A 20,185-nucleotide genomic window follows, 5' to 3' on the forward strand; every position below is an offset into this window, starting at 1 on the left:
GTCTGCAGTGCCTTTCATGTTCCTTGATGCGTGTCTGGGCAATGCTGCGTTTGGTGGTCCCTATGTAGACTTGTCCACAGCTGCATGGTATACGGTAGACTCCTGCAGAGGTGAGAGGATCCCTCTTGTCCTTTGCTGAACGTAGAATTTATTATTATTATTTGTTGAGAAGTGATTAGCTGGTCCTGATTGTTTCTTGTCTGGAATTCCTCAGTTTTTGAGTGTCGTTCTTTATTTACTGTTACGATTTTAAAGTTTAATAACAAGGAAATTCACCTGTTCCGTTCCCTCTTCGTGAGACTGCGCACGAAGACTCCAGGTGCCCTTGGCCGGGTGAGCTCTTTAATCTCTTAACACAGGTAAACACTATTCACCTCAGCTGGGGAGGCCACGCCCATTAAAGCCTTGTCCAATGGCAACGAAGAGGGGGAGGAGAGGAGCGCGCGCAGGCCGAGCCTCGCGCTCAGCGCCCGCGACGTCACCAGCTGACGATTGCAAGCCCCGCCTCCTTTCTCCTCGAGAGAAGGCGGAGCTTGAAGATTGGTGGGAACCAAGGAGGGAGAAGGGGGGAAACCGGATATGCGCATGCGCGGGGAAGAGGCAAGACGGCGATTTGGTTGCTGGGATCTGGCACAGGAGGCGGGGCGGCGGCCGACGTTGTCGACGAGGACGACGGCGGCGGCGACGAAGAAGTTGTGCCGCTTCGGTCTCGGTGAGGCGTGTGAGCTCCGGCGCGTCTCTTTCCGTGAAGGGCCTGAAGCGTCGTCGTTGTCGTCACAGGCGAAGGCGAGGCGCCCTTTCCTCGGTCCGGCGGGTGCCCAACAGGTAGGCATCCTGAGGGAGAGAGAAAGAAGAAGCCCTCTCGTTCCCTCTCGTTCCCTCTCGGCTCGTGGTCGGGGGCATGGTGGGACTGAGGGGGCCTTCCTGGGCCGCCTTGTGTGGGCTGGGAGCGCATTCCTCAGCTTCCTCCGCGTCTCCTCCCTTCCCTTCCCGTGTGAACTTCTGTCCCCGTGTCTGCTTATCGCCCGAAATCTCTCCCCGGACCCCGCCTTCCTTCTTTTCTCCCCTGTTTCCCTTTCCTGCCTGTTTGTTGTTGTCCTCTTCTTCTCCTTCCCCTGTTCGCTTCTATCCCTGAAGTGACAACTAGTTTTGACGGAGACGCTTCCTTTCTTCCTTGTCCTAATCCAGGGCGTCCCAAACAGATTCTCGCCCCGCTACCTTTCACGCAGGTTGTCCCAAAGGTTGCCTAAAATTGATACTTAGAAGCCCCCTTGTAAATTGTATCAGAAGATGAGAGACTTCTACCTCGTATTGGGAATACAATGTATTGGGAATCTCACATGAGAACAACATATTGTATGTGTGGCCAAAACCCCAAAATAACATATAAAACAGCTCTGTATTTAAGCAAAACAATACGTCTTGAGAACCACATATGTAGGGCTGATCGGGGTAAATTGTAGGGGTGATAAGGAAATCTATATAAATAAAAATAATGTTCGTTTGTGGGATTAACAGAACTCAAAAACCACTGGATGAATTGACACCAAATTTGGACACAAGACACCTAACAACCCAATGTATGTCCTTCACTCAAAAAAAATTGATTTTGTCATTTGGGAAGTGTAGTTGCTGGGATTTATAGTTCACCTACAATCAAAGAGCATTCTGAACTCAACCAATGATGGCATTGAACCAAACGTGGCATACAGGACTCCCATGACCAACAGAAAACTCTAGAAGGATTTGGTGGGCATTGACCTTGAGTTTGGGAGTTGTAGTTCACCAACATCCAGAGAGCACTTTGGACTCAAACAATGATGGATCTGGACCAAACTTGGCACAAGCACTCAATACGCCCAAATATGAACACAGATGGAGTTTGGGGGAAATAGACCTTCACATTTGGGAGTTGTAGTTAACTGGGATTTATAGTTGAACTACAATCAAAGAGCAATCTGAATCCCACCAATGACAGAATTGGGCCAAACTTCCCACACAGAGCCCCCATGTCCAACAGAAAATACTCAAGGCCATCCAGTCCAACTCCCTTCACCAATGCAAGAAAACGTAATCAAAGCCCTCCTGACAAAGAGCCATCCAGCCAGATATATAAATAGATATATATGATCCACACACACGCACAGATATAGTATTATAGATTTGAAAGGGACCCCTAAAGAAGGATGATTATATATTCCATTTTCCAGAGTAGGCAAACCAGACAGTCTCCCCATCAACAGTGACAAAGAAACAGCAAGAAATACTGTTTACCCACAAACAGAAAGAAATCACATATATTGTAAACCAACACTTTCTAATTACTTCATTTTCCAGATCACCAGACTAGGCCACAGCAACGCGTGGCAGGGGACAGCTAGTAACATATAAAACATCTCTGTATTTAAACAAAACAATACGTCTGAGAACCACATGTGTAGGGCTGATCGGGGTAAATTGTAGGGGTGATAAGGAAATCTATATAAATAAAAATAATGTTCGTTTGTGGGATTAACAGAACTCAAAACCTACTGGATGAATTGACACCAAATTTGGACACAAGACACCTAACAACCCAATGTATGTCCTTCACTCAAAAAATTGATTATGTCATTTGGGAGTTGTAGTTACTGGGAATTATAGTTCACCTACAATCAAAGAGCATTCTGAACCCCACCAATGCTGGAATTGAACCAAACTTGGCACACAGAACTTCCATGGCTAATGTAAAACACTGGAAGGGTTTTGTTGAGACTCAGCATTCTGGCACCATACCTACTACTAGTTTGGTGGGCAGTGTCCTTTGGTTTTGGAGTTGTAGTTCACCTACATCCAGAGATCACTGTGGACTCAAATAATGATGGATCTGGACCAAACTCTACACGAATACTCAATATGCCCAAATGTGAACACTGGTAGAGTTTGGGGAAAATAGAATCTTGACATTTGGGAGTTGTAGTTGCTGGGATTTATAGTTCACCTACAATCACAGAGCATTCTGAATCCCACCAAAGATAGAATTGGGCCAAACTTCTCACACAGAACCTCCATGTGGGCCACAGCAATGCATGGCAGGGGATGGCTAGTAACATATAAAACTGTATTTAAGTAAAACAATACATCTGAGAACCACATATGTAGGGCCAATCGGGGTAAATTGTAGGGGTGATAAGGAAATATGATATATATATATACTCAGTTTTATCACCTCTTATATTTATTTACTGTATTGTTATAAGTGTCTTATTTTAACTTACTACATGGAGTGTGATCAAGTCTTATCAAGCTTTGTTGTTTTGTTTGATATTGTGATATGACCTAAGGACTAATCAATAAAAATACTACTACTAATTACTACTTACAGTCCCTAGTGTAGGCATGGGCAACGTTGGGCCCTCCAAGTGTTTTGGACTCCAACTCCCACCATTCCTAACAGCCTCAGGCCCCTTCCTTTTCCCCCTCAGCTGAAGGGAAAAGGAAGGGGCCTGAGGCTGTTAGGAATAGTGGGATTTGGAGTCCAAACACCCGGAGGGCCCAATTTCACCCATGCCTTCTCTAGTGTACATAAGAGGAAATGGGAAATTGTTGCTAAATGTACCTGTTGCCCAAGAAAAATGAACTGCCCTTCCTTGTTCTAATCCTCAATAAGTTTGGCTGTGTGTTTATCATTGAATTGTTGCCTCTGTAAACCTCCTTGAGTCGCCTGCGGGCTGAGAAGGGCGGTATACAAATACAGTAAATAAATAACAAATAAATGTGTGATGTCAGGCCTGTAGCCGGGGGGGGGGGGGGGTTAGGGGTTCAAACCCCCCCCCCCTATTTTTCAGGTTAAAAAAAACCCTGGTTTACTCATGAATTTTAACTGGTTAACCAAATCCCCATGCTAAGTCTATGAGATGCAAAAACTGCAAGCACTATCTCAAGCAAATATAGACAATTTATTCACACTGTCATTACTTGCAGCAATGGCCGATATAGCGAAGCAACCAAGTTGGGGGGGGGGGTGTTTAATGCTCTCATTAAGGAGGCCAGACTTGGTGGAGGTGGTTGACAGGAACAAAGCTGCAGTTCGTTGCAACCTGTAAAACATAACATAATATGGAATATAATATACATTTGTTAATCTTTCCTATCTCCTTTTGGGACACCCTGAATATGTATCACTACAATGACATATTCAACTCAGGGCCCTTCCAGACAGGCCCTATATCCCAGGATCTGATTCCAGGTTTTATGCTTTAAACTGGATTATATATGAGTCCCCTGGTGGCCCACTGAACTGTTGAAGTTGCGGACCGAAAGGTTGGCAGTTCAAATTTGAGGAGAATAATGATCTCCCACTGTTAGCCCCAGCCTTTGCCAACAGAAGCTGAAAACATGCAAATGTGAATAGATCAATAGGTACCACCCCCACGGAAAGGTAAAGGCGCTCCATGCTGTCATGCTGGCCACATGACCTTGGAGGTGTCTACAGACAACACTGGCTCTTTGGCTTAGAAATGGAGATGAGCACCACCCCCCAGAGTCGGACACGATTAAACTTATTATCAGGGGAAACTTTTATATATGAGTCCGCACTACCAGAATTTCTTTGTGTCAAGAGCGACTTGAGGAGCTGCAAGTCTTTTCTGGTGCGAGAAAATTGACTGTTTGCAAGGACGTTGCCCAGGGACGTCAGGATGTTTACCATCCTATGGGAGGCTTCTCTCATGTCCCTGCATGAGAAGATGGAGCTGATAGATGGGAGCTCACCCCGCTCCTCAGATTCGAACCACCGACCTTTCAGTCAGCAGTCCTGCCAGCACAAGGGTTTAACCCATTGCGCCACCGGGGGCTCACACTGCCATGTAATCTGGGATGAACAGAAAACCTGGGATCAGATCCTGGGATATAGGGCCTTCCTGGAAGGGCCCTCAGATAATTCAGGATGGCCCCCAAAAGTGTATACACCTTTTAATAGCTAAGTGTAGCTATTGCAGTTATTTGATGACTGATCATTATAAATGTTATAATTATGATTTCATCAGAGTTACAAATTTCATCTTGAAATATTTTTAGGTGAGGTGTTCAAATTGTCAAAATGCACTGCTTGTATTGTCAAAGCACTAGAGCTGAAAACCTCATCTAAAGTTTTTCTTGGAATTTTGTGACACTTCTCTACTATTGGAGCCTTGAATCCTGTCAATAATTTATATATTTGTGGGGGGAGGGGTACCCCCAAAATTGAAGCCCCTGGTGGTACAGCCGGTTAAACCACTGAGTTGATGAACTTGCTGACAGAAAGGTCGGCACTTTGCTCCAAGGAGCGGGGTGAACTCCCGCTGTTAGCCCCAGCTTCTGCCAACCTAGTAGTTCAAAAACATGCAAATGTGAGTAGATCAATAGGTACCACTTCTGCAGGAAGGCAACGGTGCTCTATGCAGTCATGCCGGCCACATGGCCTTGGAGCCATCTACAGACACCACCAGCTATTCAGCTTAGAAATTGTGATGAGCACCACACCCCACAGTCGGATATGACTATATTTAATGTCAAGGGGAAACCTTTACCTACCCATAACATTATAAACTAATATGGATGTGTGCAAATTTGGAGGACACCCTGTAGTTGGTGGCTTTGTTGTCAAGTTTTACTTTCCCCGTTCTTTTAGGTTATGTGTGCAAAATGCAGTGTTTCTTCCCAAGGCACTTCAAACCTTCAGTACCACCATTTTCCCCCATTGCCGTCTCCAGGGTTCTTTAGGTGCAGTGACTTCCATTAGATGTTGTAATTCAGTTTGTTCTGAACTTAATCAAGCCCCCCCCCCCTCCAAATCTACCAACATGACCATGTTGGGGCGAATTGGCCATGTCAACCTATTAGTCTTAACTGCTATACTTAATTCTTTGTAGGAAGAATTGCGTTGGCAAGTCACCAGATCCCATCAGATCATAGAAACTAAGTAGAATCAGCTGTTGTTTGTACTTGGATGGGATACCACCAACGAATACCAAGTGCTGTAGGCTATATTTCAGAAGAAAAAACTTACAAAACCACCCTTGAGTATTGGTTGCCTCAGAAAACCCTATGTAAAATGCATGAGGTTACCATAAGTGAGCAAGAGACTTGAAGGCATACACTCACTGGCAGCACCCGGGGCATAGATTAGCAAAACTATCTCTTTGGAATTACTTCCCATGTATTAAAGCTGTAATATCATTTAGGAAGACCCTTGGCTATGTTTTTATTGAAAACATTAGAGAGCTCCCAATAAAAACCTTTTGTGCTTGTCTTGATCATGTAACTGTACACAATATTAATACATGTAGTCACCCCCCTCCAAAATTATTTATTATTGTCGAAAGTCAGAACTGTCTTCTCTATTACTAACATGTATTGTGGAGCAGGTACAGAAATTTCAGCTACAGTAGAAAAAAAGGAAGAGGTGTTACACATTGAAGTCTTCTTGTTTTGTGTTTGCTTGAGTACAGTCTGCGGTCTCTCAACAAAAACTTGGAAAATTATAGTTTTCCTCAAGAAAGAGAAAAGTTGACATTAAAATTTATTTTTTCTTGTTCTAATGTTTTACCAACTCTGTGCTAGTATATTGAAAGTGCAATTTATGACACACCATATATTGATAGTTACTTTTTTAATGCCCTGTTGAATTATAACAATTTTTTTAGAGTTGGGTAGTATACAATTTTTGAACTAGTTTTCTAATGTTTTGGGAAGTTCTAATGTTCTTATATTTGTGGTACCTAGTTTGAAAGAAAATTCTGTACTATTAGTGACAATTTGTTAATTCTGAATGAAGGTATTGTCTAGTTATCAGCTGGGGAGAGAATAAAAGTATTTCCTGAATATAGACAATGGACCAGTACACTTACTTGTCTCTCCAGCTACATACTTTGGTCTTATATAAAATTATGGTTTATCTGAGAACTTCAGGTCTATGTACATCACTGTGTCTGCTAACCAGTTAGGCTCACCTTTCTCACTAGCTTTTCTGCAGAGATGTTTGTTTTCTTTTGGCCTTCTTTAAAAAGGAAAATGCTGAAGAGAATTATAGGAGAGATAACTTTTTAATTAAAGTTTTGAAATTTATACTTAGGGGTTCTAGTCCAGACATAGGCAAACTTTAGCCCTCCAGGTGTTTTGGATTTCAACTCCCATAATTCCTAGCAGCTTGTATAGTTAAGTGACATAAAGGCCTTCAACAAAGCCTTAGAACAATACATAAAAGTTCAGTCCATTTTTTTCTTGGAAACGGGTCAGTAAGTTACCATAGGTCATAATCTTGTGTTTCTGTAGTTTGAGCTGTAGGCTAAAATAATGTTATCCATTTTATTAATTAAAATATTTTGAATAAGCTGCTTACTGATTAAGTTTGTTGTACAGCAGTTGGCAAACACTCAAAATGAGCTTGCTTCAACAGGTGACTGGAAAGCAATAACGCACGTGGTTTGATTGGCTTGTGGAACAATTAGAAGTGAAAACAAAAAATTGGACTCATGTTCTTTATATTCCCAATGAGAACTAGTTTAGTTAGTTTAATGGAGCTAATTTCCTAGAAGGTATACCTATAGGAACACTGTTCATGTAAGGATTTCTTTGAACTAAATGGTTCTACAATATTATTATTATTAACAAACATTCTGATTTCTAGGTAATGTTATTTTAATATGCAATTCTTCATGGTACCATTGAAACAAAGTAGTTATTTCTGGGCAGACATACGTAAAACATGGGACACTATAGCCAAAAGTCTAATTATTTAAAAGGGTTTTTTTTTCTTTTTCAGTGATAGAGGCACATGCATAAATCTCTACCATTTAAATAATTATCAAACTTTGGATGAGTCCTGATCATGATTTGTTTTGTTATAGAGGGGTCATTTCATTGGGTTGCTATTTTTATTATGGTTTTAATGTTTAGACAAAAATAGCATTTAGAAATAAACCCAGAAGTAGTATTTGGAAATAAGGTTGCTATGTTAAAGTATATGAAATTTCAATATAACTGGTTTACTTTTGGTTTCTTAATTGTTTTCTCTAAACTGTATAACATATTTAGCAGTCATGGTGATTTAAATTTAGTCACTTTTAGTAAAGAACCTCCCCTCAAAATTAGTTTTGGGAGAAAAACGTTTGGAGGAAGATAACTATTATGACTCCTTTCCACATTTACTAAAATACTCTTTTTGTCTTTGTTCAGGCAGAAGACAAATTCTAAATTTGGTCTCTTGGATAGCAACAGTAGTATTAAGGGAGACTTTTAGAGTTAATGAGCTAAGAGCTGATCTCATAGGCTCTTTTCTCCTGCTGGGTGGTCGATAAGTCATCCTTGAGCTAGTAGTATTAAGAATCTACTCTGACCATTGAAACAACCTATTCAATCCCAGCATTTAAGGTTTAGAAGGGCACCAACTATCCACATGTCAATCTGGAGCTCAGGTCTTCTTTTATGTTTGAATTTTCAGCTCAAGGGCCAAATGTGGTACAGTGTTTTTTTAAAAAAAAAATCCTAAGACTAAAGTAATACATTAAAACTCATTTTCCAGTTTAACTCTAGCCATCTAAAATGGGGTCAGATAGGTGAAAGCTTATTGTAAAATAAAACCAGTTGGTCATAAATGTTCTGCTACATTCCTTTTCTCCCTCCTCTCTTCCTTTCTCCTTTTTATTTCAGAAAAAACATACACAGACTATGAAATATTAATAATGCTCTCATCTTTTTTTCAATTAAATTCCCATAGCAACATAAATTGGTATTATTCCTATTATGATCATTTGTTGAGAATAAGTTTGATTAAAAATTGCATGGTTCAGACATGCTTTGAAAGGAAGAACAAGTTATAGGTGAATTGCAGAAGCAGAGATGAACTGTAAACTTCACCTTGAACCTCAAAGATGTAGTTGTATCACAATTATGTGTTTAGTAGTTACAAACAAAATATATATAGTCGAATTATTAATTCTAGGTTAAATTACTTCAGTTAGTGATTGCATATATAAAACATACTTGAGAATAGTTTCAATAGTATGGGAAACTTTGTCTGAATAAGTTTGAATTTCATGGTTTGGATTGTCCTGTATGGCTAAGTCTTAAGCTCTTTATCTGGATAGAACTTTGGCATAGCAAACAGATGCTTTGGGAATATGTGTCTTTTGCTTGTGAAGGACAGTATTTAGCTGAAATGAAGCACTTTCCCCCTTGATTTCAGTAGAAGAATTAAATGTCTGCTAAATCTATCCAACTCAAATAAATGAAACCCAGAAGTAGGTTTTATTATGTGGTTTTCTTCGTATCTGATTAATATGTTCTATTTTATTACTACAAATGTTTGAAGAATTAATTCTTTGACTGAAATCAAATTATTTGTCCCTTCAGGAGTAGACCACATGGACTTATTTATTTATTTACTGTATTTGTATACCACCTTTCTCAGCCCGTAGGCGACTCAAGGCAGTTAACAGAGCAAAATTCAATGCTTACAATGTCATAAATACAATTAAAAACATAACATAGAATAAAAACTAAACAAATCAATAAAATATAAATTCATAGTGTCTCCTTGTTAAAAACAGTGTCCGGACACATTGTCTAGTCCAGGGGTCCTCAAACTAAGGCCCGAGGGCTGAATGCAGCCCTCCAAGGTCATTTACCCAGCCCTTGCTCAGGGTCAACCTAAGTCTGAAATGACTTGAAAGCACACAGCAACAACAACAATCCTATCTCATCACCCAAAAGCAGGCCCACACTTCCCATTGAAATACTAATAAGTTTATATTTGTTAAATTTGTTCTTAATTTTAATTATTGTATTGTTTTAAAGTGGGTTTTTTTGCACGGCAAATAAGATATGTGCAGTGTGCATAGGAATTCATTCATAGTTTTTTCAAATTATAATTCGACCCTCCAACAGTTTGAGGGACTGTAACCCAGCCCTCTGTTTAAAAAGATTGAGGATCCCTGGTCTAGTCGCTCCATTTTCGTATCTCAGTTATTCTACATTTGCAGACACTTAATGGAAGTTGTTTTGTTTGTTTTCATGTCAAGATTGACTCGAAAAACTGCAAGTTGCTTCTGGTGTGAGAATTGGCTGTCTACAAGGACATTAACCATGTGATGCCCGGATGTTTTACCATCCTTGTGAGAAGCTTCTCTCATGTCCCCGCATGGGGAGCCGGATCTAACAAAGGGAGCTCATCCACGCTCTCCCTGGATTCGAACTGCAACCTGTCAGTCTTCAGTCCTGCTGGCACAAGGGTTTAACCGATTGTGCCACTGGGGACACCTAATGGAAGTGACATTAAATGATCATTTCAGAACTTTCCACTGATCAATTTCATTGGTTGACTGTGTCTAATCTAGTTGGGACCAACGTATGGATTTTTAGATCATTATGAATTCTGATACAAACTGACACAATTAACACTTATTAGGCTAACATGTCATTCAAAACACAGATTTGTTGTAGCTGTGTACTTTTCCAAATTTTGTGATGCAATTTTCAACATTTTAAAATATGTCCAAAAATTCACATTAATTTTTAGGATAAACTTTGTTCAGAAATATTTCATCTGAGAAAAAATACATTTAGGGTGTTTATCTTGTAGGATAATATGTTCATAATACATTTTAGTGTAGTGGTGTAGTATTTTTAAGTGGTTTGAGTGTTAGATTATGACTGGACATCAGAGTTCAATTCCCCCCTTAGCCATTGAATGACCTTGGACAAGTCACACACACTCAGCCTCAGAAATCCAAATAATTGGTTTACCTTAGAATTGGCATAATTCAGGTGCACAACAACCAATTTGTGCTGATAAGTTAAGAAATAGGGTGAATAATTGGTGAATGAACACCAATTCAGGGATGCCTTAACCAGGGATTTCTGCACTGGTATCAAATTGGACCTGATGACCCTTGGAATTTATTTCAGTTCTCTGACACAATATATTCATATGATAGACATAAAATATTTGGATCTATTTCTATTTCTGTGGTAACAGCATGTTGTAATCTTGCTTTCTGAACAGGTCTGTAGGTCTTTAAAGTTTTGAATAGTTGTGTGATCTTTTGGCATAAGAAAATAGCGCTAAATCAGATTTTTATGTTTTGTTTATGGGCAACATAGCTATATTTTATTTTATCATTACAATTCTCTCAATGCATCTTTTTCATGTCTTAGTGGAGATTGGTGACACTTTATTGGAACTTTAATTCCTTGGTTAATATGAAAAAAGATGCTGCTATTCTTGACAGATTTGCTTGTATTTTTAAAGTTATTGTTGTTTTACAGTATCAGTTTAGCTCCTGCCATGAGGCAGATATCCTGACATTCTTTTGTAGATTTTTTAATGTTCTATAGTAGTTGTGGTTATGTCACTAATGGCAAGCAGACCAAGTGGTGAAGCAACAAAGCAGGCAACCCATGACATTCTCACTATTATGCTTGACAGCTGAAATTCAGTTCATCTGTTAAGACTTGGTATGTTTTTTCTTCCAATGTAATATATGCCATTGAGACCATAAGTTACAACTTTAACTTGTCAGTCCAGAATTTTGGGGATCGTCCATGGAATCTGGAAAATAGAGGGAGAAAATGTGGAGGCCGTGACAGACTTTGTATTTCTAGGCGCAAAGATTACTGCAGATGCAGACTGCGGCCAGGAAATCAGAAGACGCTTACTTCTTGGGAGGAGAGCAATGTCCAGTCTCGATAAAATAGTAAAGAGTAGAGACATCAGACTGGCAACAAAGATCCGCCTAGTCAAAGCCATGGTATTCCCTGTAGTAACCTACGGATGTGAGAGCTGGAACTTAGGGAAGGCTGAGCGAAGGAAGATCGATGCTTTTGAGCTGTGGTGTTGGAGGAAAGTTCTGAGAGTGCCTTGGACTGCGAGAAGATCCAACCAGTCCATCCTCCAGGAAATAAAGCCCAGCTGCTCACTGGAGGGAAGGATACTAGAGACAAAGTTGAAGTACTTTGGCCACATCATGAGGAGACAGCAAAACCTAGAGAAGACAATTATGCTGGGGAAAGTGGAAGGGAAAAGGAAGAGGGGCCGACCAAGGGCAAGATGGATGGATGGCATCCTTGAAGTGACTGGCTTGACCTTGAAGGAGCTGCGGGTGGTGACGGCCGACAGGGAGCTCTGGCGTGGGCTGGTCCATGAGGTCACGAAGAGTCGGAGACGACTGAACGAATGAACAACAACAACCATGGAATCTGTAGAGAATTTCAGACTTGCAGCAATGTTCTTTGTATAGAGCAGAAGTTTTCCCCTATATATATTCCCATAAGTACTCTTATTGTTCAGTCTCTTCTTGATCATAGAGTTACAAGTGAACATGTGAGATTAACCTGAACATTATAGGATGCTACTCTGGGGTTCTTTTTTATATCCTAAACGATGTGCCAGTTTGGTTTTGAAAAGATGCCTACTCCTGGGTACAATTACTGTGTGTTTAAACCTTCTTTGTTTGAAACCTTACCCATCTGGGGGGAAAGTGGGTGTAAATCCAATAAAGTAATTAATTAGTAGTGGATTGATGGTGGTCCAAAGCTTAGAAATTGTTTTGCTACACTTTCTAGACTGAGGTACAGCAGTAACTTCTTTTCTGAAGTCCTTGGACATATCTTTTGATTGTGGTATAATACCATTCCACATAACTGAATGTTGAAGATCAAACTTGCAAAGTTTCTGATCCTGTTATTATAGGATGGTGCTTCTCATAGTACCTCTGCAGACTTAACTGCCATAGTTGCTTAACTGCCTGGTTTTAATTGCACTTTAATTGCACTGAATCTATGCAATGAAGGATTTACTTATTTGTGTGCCTAACCATGACATTTAAGTATTTGCCATTTATAAATTGTTCTATTTTGTGGGACATGTGTACAGTTAATATATATATATACCTTATTAAGTATTTAGATTTATTGTGATTCACAAAGGCTGTTGTCAAACTACGTAGTTTCTGTATTTATCATATCACAAACTCTTACATTCCATTTTGTACAAATAAACTATGTGATGATACTTCTCCTAGCTTGTGCTTACTTACCGGTTGAATTTCCTTGTTGAAATTGATCAGAAGTACAATCAAGAAAAGTGTGTGTGGGGTGGGGGAGGTATCCAAAAAAGTTACTTACCAATTGAAAGTGGTATTATGCAGATGATTGGATGTTATTGTTATTGTGTAACTTAAGTCATTTACGACTTATGGTGACTTTAAGGCAAACTTATCATGGAGTTTTCTTGGCTGAGCAAGGATTTGAAGGCTTGACTTCCAGTCCAACACTAAACTCACTATACCATGCTGCCTCTCACTTAATATATGTATTATGATATAAGTAATATTTTTAAGTTGAGAAATGTGCCAACAGATTGGAGAAGAGCAAAAGGTTATCTGTACTCTGCAGACTAATGTTTGCATCAAAACTTACTTTGTTTTGACTTGCTTATACAGCATTCCCATTCCAGATACTCCATGATCTAGAATAAATAAATAACTTAGATCCTTTCTATGTGAATTCCTCTGTACATTTAAGGTTCTCAGCAGGGGATGGGGGTACTTTATTTAATGTAATTAAATAAAGTAATTGCATTAAATAATTATATATAAATCTAATATAACTCTTGAAAGAATTTCAATGTGGATTTTTAGAAAGGGGGAGAAGTCACAGTAATAAGGGAAGAACTAGAGGCAAAGTACAAAGGTACTTTTATTTGCGCAGTGTTTATATTAATCTGTTATGTAGTGTCACGTCGTTTCTGATTTATGGAAACTGTCAGGTTTTACAATGTATTGTAATATAATATAGCTGAGTCATGCACTGCTAATGGGCTTCTATCGGAAATGCTGAGTTATGCATTAACTGTATATAGGGAATCATTTGGGGAATGTGTTCTGGCTTAGTCCAGGTGATTGTGAATGATGTAATCCTGGGTCTGAGTTGAGTTAATGAGTTGGGAACCAATCAGAGATTGCTATGTGTAAATGAATTGTATATAAGGAAGTCATGTACAGTGTATATTTCTCCTTGTGCTGTGATGTTGTTTGTCGAAGGCTATATGTAATTAAAGAACCTGTCTGCTAAGACAAGATATAACTGTATGCTGTGGTAAGTTTGTAATATCATCTAGACTGGGGAAAGACAAGGTAAAACCAACAAAGGCCGGGCATGTGCTCAAGTGTCTGTAAAAGGTTCCAGCGTGGCTGCAGACTGTGGGAGCAGTTGACTGAAAATACTGTGCAGGAAGAAGCTACTGGAAAGTGCTGAAGTTGTGCAACTGATCTGCTGTTGAATTGTGAAGTTAATCTCAACAGAAACCCTCTCTTAGTTTTCTTGGCAGGACTTGTTCAGGAGGACAAGTCCTGCTTTTACCTTCTTCTGAAGCTGAGAGAGTGTCACTTGCAGTTTTCAAAATTCCAGTTTTCCATTTCTTCTTTTGGATTTACTAAAAGAAAGATGCAATTCATTAGGATTAAAGTTAGTAGTGGAGAATGTTGAGAAGCCAATTTAGAGATTGGAGCAACCAAGTTCACCTCAGATCATGAGAATGTAAATAGGTTTCCTCCTGTTCAGGCAGCCCACACAAATTTCTGGAAAGAACTGAAGGTAAAAAGCAAGGAAACACATGAGAGGAGGCCAAATTACATTCCAGCTTTGTGGGAAAGGAGTAAGGAACACTGGTGAAAGCAACAGTCTGCAGTTATTATATTGCAAAGGGCAATCTTAGGCAAATGGACAGAGGTTTTCCAGTGGCAATAGGAAACCCGCATTGTTTGCTTTCATATCATCTCCAACATATGACGATCCTGTTACTGATTTTTTTTTCTTGGCAAAATTTGTGCGGAGGATGGTAGAGTATACCATTGTCTTCTTCTGCATCTGAGATTGTATGATTTGCCCATTGACTTTTCATGGTTTAATGAGGAGATGAACCCTGGTATTTGATTTATAATACAGTGCTCAGATAAGAGTGGTATAGATGTATAAAGATGACTGCTTGCAAGTTCTTCCAGTCATAGGTTTACAGGAAGAGGTGGAATGGTGGTGACACAGTTTGAGGCAGAATACACACTAACAAGAACAGCATGCATGCCAAAACCCCAACTTAGAGTACAGCAAGCGGGGCCTGTGGAGCTGACAGGTGAAGGGGCAAGAAGGAGCCATCTGTAGTCCTGCAACCTTTTCTGCAGTGCCCAACATGTTGAGCAACCTCTGTGTCATCTCCAAATTCAGCTGCAGAATTTTAGCAAATGGAATAAGGTAGTGGCAGAAGAATCCCAGGCCTACCCAATCAGAGATGAGGGAGATTTCTTCTCCAAGGGGCTCAAAGTAATCTTCACTTGAATGTGTAGATATTGGCCTTTCCTCTTTCTGTGGGTAACCCCACAGGGCCTTCTAGTTTCTTAGATGTATTTTCTCCCAGCTCTGCATGCCTCTTTCCCTCTACTGAAGTTAGGTATTCTTTCTCAAAAGTCACCCCTGTTGCCACCACATTGTCTCTGCTTAAGTTGCATTTCGTCACATGTAACTTTAGGTTTGGTGCCTTATGAGCCAGGGAAAGAGTTTTACAGTAAGGCTAGGATTCTGTAGCAATGTGGTGATGGTGATGGTTGTATTGGCCCAGGATATAGGGGAGAGAGGTACTCTCCTACGTGATGTTCTCCAAACCCCTACATTTGGTATGTTTTTGCTTCTGTTGGTTGAGGCAAAACCATGTGCTGAATTTACTGGCTCACAGAAAAACACTGTGGGCCCAGTGCTGCTTTAGGTAAATTTGTCAACAACTGGGAACAAATCTTTTCTCATAATGCCTTCTAAAAGCACACCTGCAGCTTCTCTATTTTACATCTATTTTCTAGCTGATAGAAGAGGTTCTGTTCTGATTGATTTTGCCAGTTGCTTAGTTTCTTGCTACTTAGAATTTTAACTGCTCATTATGTATAATCTTGGTAGTCAAATAAAATTTGTATTTTTATGTAAACTGTCTAAAATCTTAACACTGGAGTACATATATTTTAATTAAATGTATTCAGCCAACCTTGTAACAGTATAGTTCCTAGGCTAATAAAACACTTTGGAGCATATTTATGTGTTGTTTGCTTGTATATCAGTGTAATTGCATTTTGATGTTTGTGATTGCTTAACTTCCCTGGACTCTGGTATATTTACCTATTGTAGATTGTGTTTGGAATTTCCTGTTGTGCTAAGATCACACAACAGGCTGAACAAATGTAGAGCATGTAAACCTTGCTAGCAACCATGGTGACCCCCCACCCCTTGTAAGGAGACCTTCCATCAGTTTTCAGCTGATTATATTCTTGACAAGCCCAGCCTTTTGGGCTGATAATGTGCCAAAAGCCATCAAGAGACACTGGCTACATTGGAAGGCAACTGCTGTTCTAATCAGGATTGTAGGTTTCTGTTGAGTTGAATGGGGATATGAAAGTGCACGAGGGGCTGCTGGTAAGTCTTTGGCTTTACCCAGAAAGAAACGAGATAGCAATATGAAACTTTACATTTATTCCACATACTCTCCACTGATATCAACACACTTCTTACATTGGTATTCCAAGTTCTGTAAGCCTTGCAAAAAGAAGGATTTTAGTTGTGCCTCAAACCAGTCATCCATAGCAGCTATGGCATCAGAAATAGTGTGAAATTTGGTACTCTTGAGGTGTTTCTTCAGGTTTGGAAACATGATAATCGGAGGGAGCTAGATCTGGTGAATAAGGTGGGTGGTCAACCACCTGGAAACCTAGCTCCATCAGTTTTGCCATGGTCGCTTGTGCAGTGTGAGCGGAGGCATTGTCTTGCAGAAACAAGATTCCTTTGGACAGCTTGCCGCACCTTTTGGCCTTCAGAACTGCCTTCAATTGGTCCAAAAGTTCAGTGTAATACCTTGAATTGATGGTGGAACCATTTTGAAGGTAGTCCACTAGCAGCACATTCTCCTTATCCCAGAACACAGACGCCATCAACTTAGTGGCTGATTTTTTATACTCCTAACTTCTTTGGACAAAGAGAACCACTGTGCCTCCACTCTTTTGACTGCTCCTTGGTTTCAGGGTCATACAAATAAATCCAGGTCTCATCCATAGTGACCAGTCCATCCAGGAAGTTCTTATTAGTTCAGAAATCCTGACAAATGGACTGGGAAGTTTTCACTTGCATGCTTCTTTGATCAGTTGTCAAACATTTGGGGACCTACTTTGCAGAGAGGTTCTTTATGTTCAAATGTTCATGGATAATGACACAAACATGTTCACGAGAAATCCCCATGATGTCTGCTATTCCTTTAGCTGAAATTCGACGATTTTCCAGTATGAGATTGTGCACAGCATCGACAATCTCTGGAACAACAACCACTCTCAGTCATCCAAGACATTCCTCATCATTTATGCTGAAGTGGCCCATTTTAAATTAGGCAACCCAGTTCTTAACTGTAGAATATGAAGAGCATTGAATCTCCCTATGTCTGCGACATATCACCATATCACCACATATCCTTTGCAGACTTTCCTTACAGAAACAAGAATTTTATCACTCATTTGCTCTCATTTGCTGTGAATATCGCCTTAGATTCCACCATTTTGTTTTCCCGCATGCCTAGATCACTGTTGCCATAAGCTACAAACACAAAATTTTGAAAACATATATTAGACACATAAGACTTTCATGTGATGTAGCATTCGTTACCATAGAAACAAAACAAGAACACAAAGCCAAAGACTTATCAGCAGCCCCTCATAATATCTAATTTTAGCTATCAAAGAAGTCGGTCAACTTCTCTTGCTTATAATGAGTTAGAATGACTAAATCCATATCCACCACCCATGTGTTAGTCCATCGTGAAGGGTTTCCATATATCAGAGTCCTGTCACCACCTCCACTCACCATGGTACTTTCGTTGGTTTTGTTTTGATTTGGAAGATGCCTGTGTGTTGAATTGTTTTATGTGTGGAGATCAGTGCACAGTGACCAACACACAATCTTCAAAAAAGGAGGCTTTGATCCAATTGCATGATTAACTCAATGAGTAGTGAGTTCTTATCTGTTGCAGCCTTCGTCTGCTGTCACAACCACTGTAACATATGCAATGTTATCATTTGCCTCCTCTGCCGTTGAGGTCTTATTTCTTTAGATCATTCTTGGTCTGGTTCCTCCCCTGTGGCCCCGCCACCAAGAAAGACTTTCTGGGAGTACATTATGTCTTTGCTCACAAGTTCACTGGAACGCCTACCATGACACAGTGACGATCCATCATGGGGAATTCCAAAAATAAAGCTTAATGATTTTAAGCTAGAAAATGTTGACCATTTCAGCTTCCTATCCTGCCACCTCTCCACAAAAGCTGATATCAACACCTAAATGCAATACTGCCTGAGCTCTGTAAGTGTAGCATTTTCTTGAATAAAGCAGAGAGTGTTTGAGGATCTGGACGTCCATAGGGATACTAAGAATCTTGTTTATAAGCGTACTAGCTGTACCCATCATACATTGCTGTGGCCAAGTGTGGTGAAATGGTAATGAAATAAAAGAGAAAGAGCTGGGTTCTGGTTAATGTAATTTCCCTTCCCTTCCTGCTTTCCCTCTTTGCTTCCATCCTCCTTCCCTCTTACCCTCCCTCCCTCCTTCCCTATCTCTTTCTTTCCTTCCTTCAGTCTTTCTCTCTTTCCTTGATTCCTTCCCACCTTCCTTTCCTCTTGCCTCCTTCCTTCCCTCTTGCCTTCCTTCCCTTTTTACTTTCCCTCTCTCTTTCCTTCCTTCCCCCCTTTTCTTTCCCTTCTGCTTTCTCTCCTTCCTTCTCTAATTCTTTCCTTTCCTCGCTGCCTTCTGCCTGCCTTTGTGTGTGTCGCTGTGTGTGTCTCTCCCCCCCCCCCCCCCCCCCGGTATTCTAGCCCAGCCTTGAACCTGGCCACCATCCGGGGTGCCAAAGGCAGCCTAGGCACCAGGGGCACCTTCTGACTTCCCCTGTTCTCTGCGAGTGTATGTGTGTGAGACAGTGTTAGTTAGGGTCCGAGAGACACGCAGGGAGGAGCAGCCATTGCAGTGGCTGCTGCTTCAGAGCCCTCCTCTTCCTTGTTGACACCGTGGCATATGAGCCATCCTGCCACTTCTCTCCCTAGCTCATTAGGTTCCTTCTCTTTCTCCTGCCTCAACTTCCGAGTACTGGGAAGGCAAAGGGGAAGGTGAAGTAGGGTGGCCTCGGTGCTCCTAGCCTCCCTCGCCTGATCCAGCGGTGAGAGAGGATGGCCATTGGTGCCTCTCATTCTAGCTGTGACCTCGCATGGGGTGGGGGGGGGCAGGGGAGGCATTTGCACGCATGTGCTGTGTTGTCTTCCTCTTTTAATTTTAAAAGTCTTTTCGTTGTTTTGTTGGGGAAAGTGAGGGTCACTCCTTGGGTTAGTAGGTGTGTTTTGGGCAAATTTGGGGTCAGTGGTTTTTGTCCAGTGGTTTTTGAGTTATGATGTCACGTAAAATGAACAGAGCATTTATTTATTTATATAAGAGAGAGAAACTAGCCGTCCCCACCACGCGTTGCTGTGACCCAGTCTGATGATCTGGAAAATAAAGTAACGAGAAAGTGTTGGTTTCTAATATATGTAATTTCTTTATGCTTGTGGGTAAACAGTATTTCTTGTTGTTACTTTGTCAGTGTTGATATCGAGATTGTCTGGTTTGCCTACTCTGGAACATGCAACATATAATTGTACTTTAGGCATCTCTTTCAAATTTATGTTACTATATCTGTCATATACGTATGTGTGTGTATCATATATATCTGTATCTATGGCTGGGTGGCTCTTTGATTATGTTTTCTTGCCCTGGTGAAGGGAGTTGAACGAGATGGCCTTAAGGCAGCATCTCTCAGTGTGGGGGTCAGGACCCCTGGGGGGGCACGGAGGGTGTCAGAAGGGTTGCCAAAGACCACCAGAAAACCAGTATTTTCTATTTGTCATAGGGGTTCTGTATGGGTAGTTTGGCCCAATTCTACCATTGGTAGGGTTCAGAATGCTCTTTGATTGTAGGTGAACTATAAATATCAATAACTACAACTCCCAAATGTCAAGGTCTATTTCCCCCGGACTCCATCTGTGTGTATATTTGGGCATATGGAGTATTCATGCCAAGCTTGGTCTGTTGCTTGAGTCCACAGTGCTCTCTGGATGTAGATGAA

The 20,185-nt window shown here is 40.7% G+C and overlaps 1 protein-coding gene across 2 annotated transcripts in view; it reads left to right on the forward strand.

Moving 5' to 3' along the window:
* The first annotated feature begins 546 nt into the window (after nucleotides 1-546).
* Nucleotides 547-20,185, forward strand: part of PALS1 (protein associated with LIN7 1, MAGUK p55 family member) — an 87,940-nt gene continuing 68,301 nt past the window's right edge. Inside the window, exon 1 of one of the 2 annotated variants that reach the window (XM_060762579.2) lies at nucleotides 547-825. The gene's annotated coding sequence lies outside the window, so the exon portion shown is untranslated. The remainder of the gene's footprint in view (nucleotides 826-20,185) is intronic. The other variant, XM_060762572.2, reaches the window with a different exon arrangement.

This window comes from Anolis sagrei, chromosome 1, assembly GCF_037176765.1.
Source record: "Anolis sagrei isolate rAnoSag1 chromosome 1, rAnoSag1.mat, whole genome shotgun sequence".
NCBI classification, from domain to species: Eukaryota; Metazoa; Chordata; class Lepidosauria; order Squamata; family Dactyloidae; genus Anolis; species Anolis sagrei.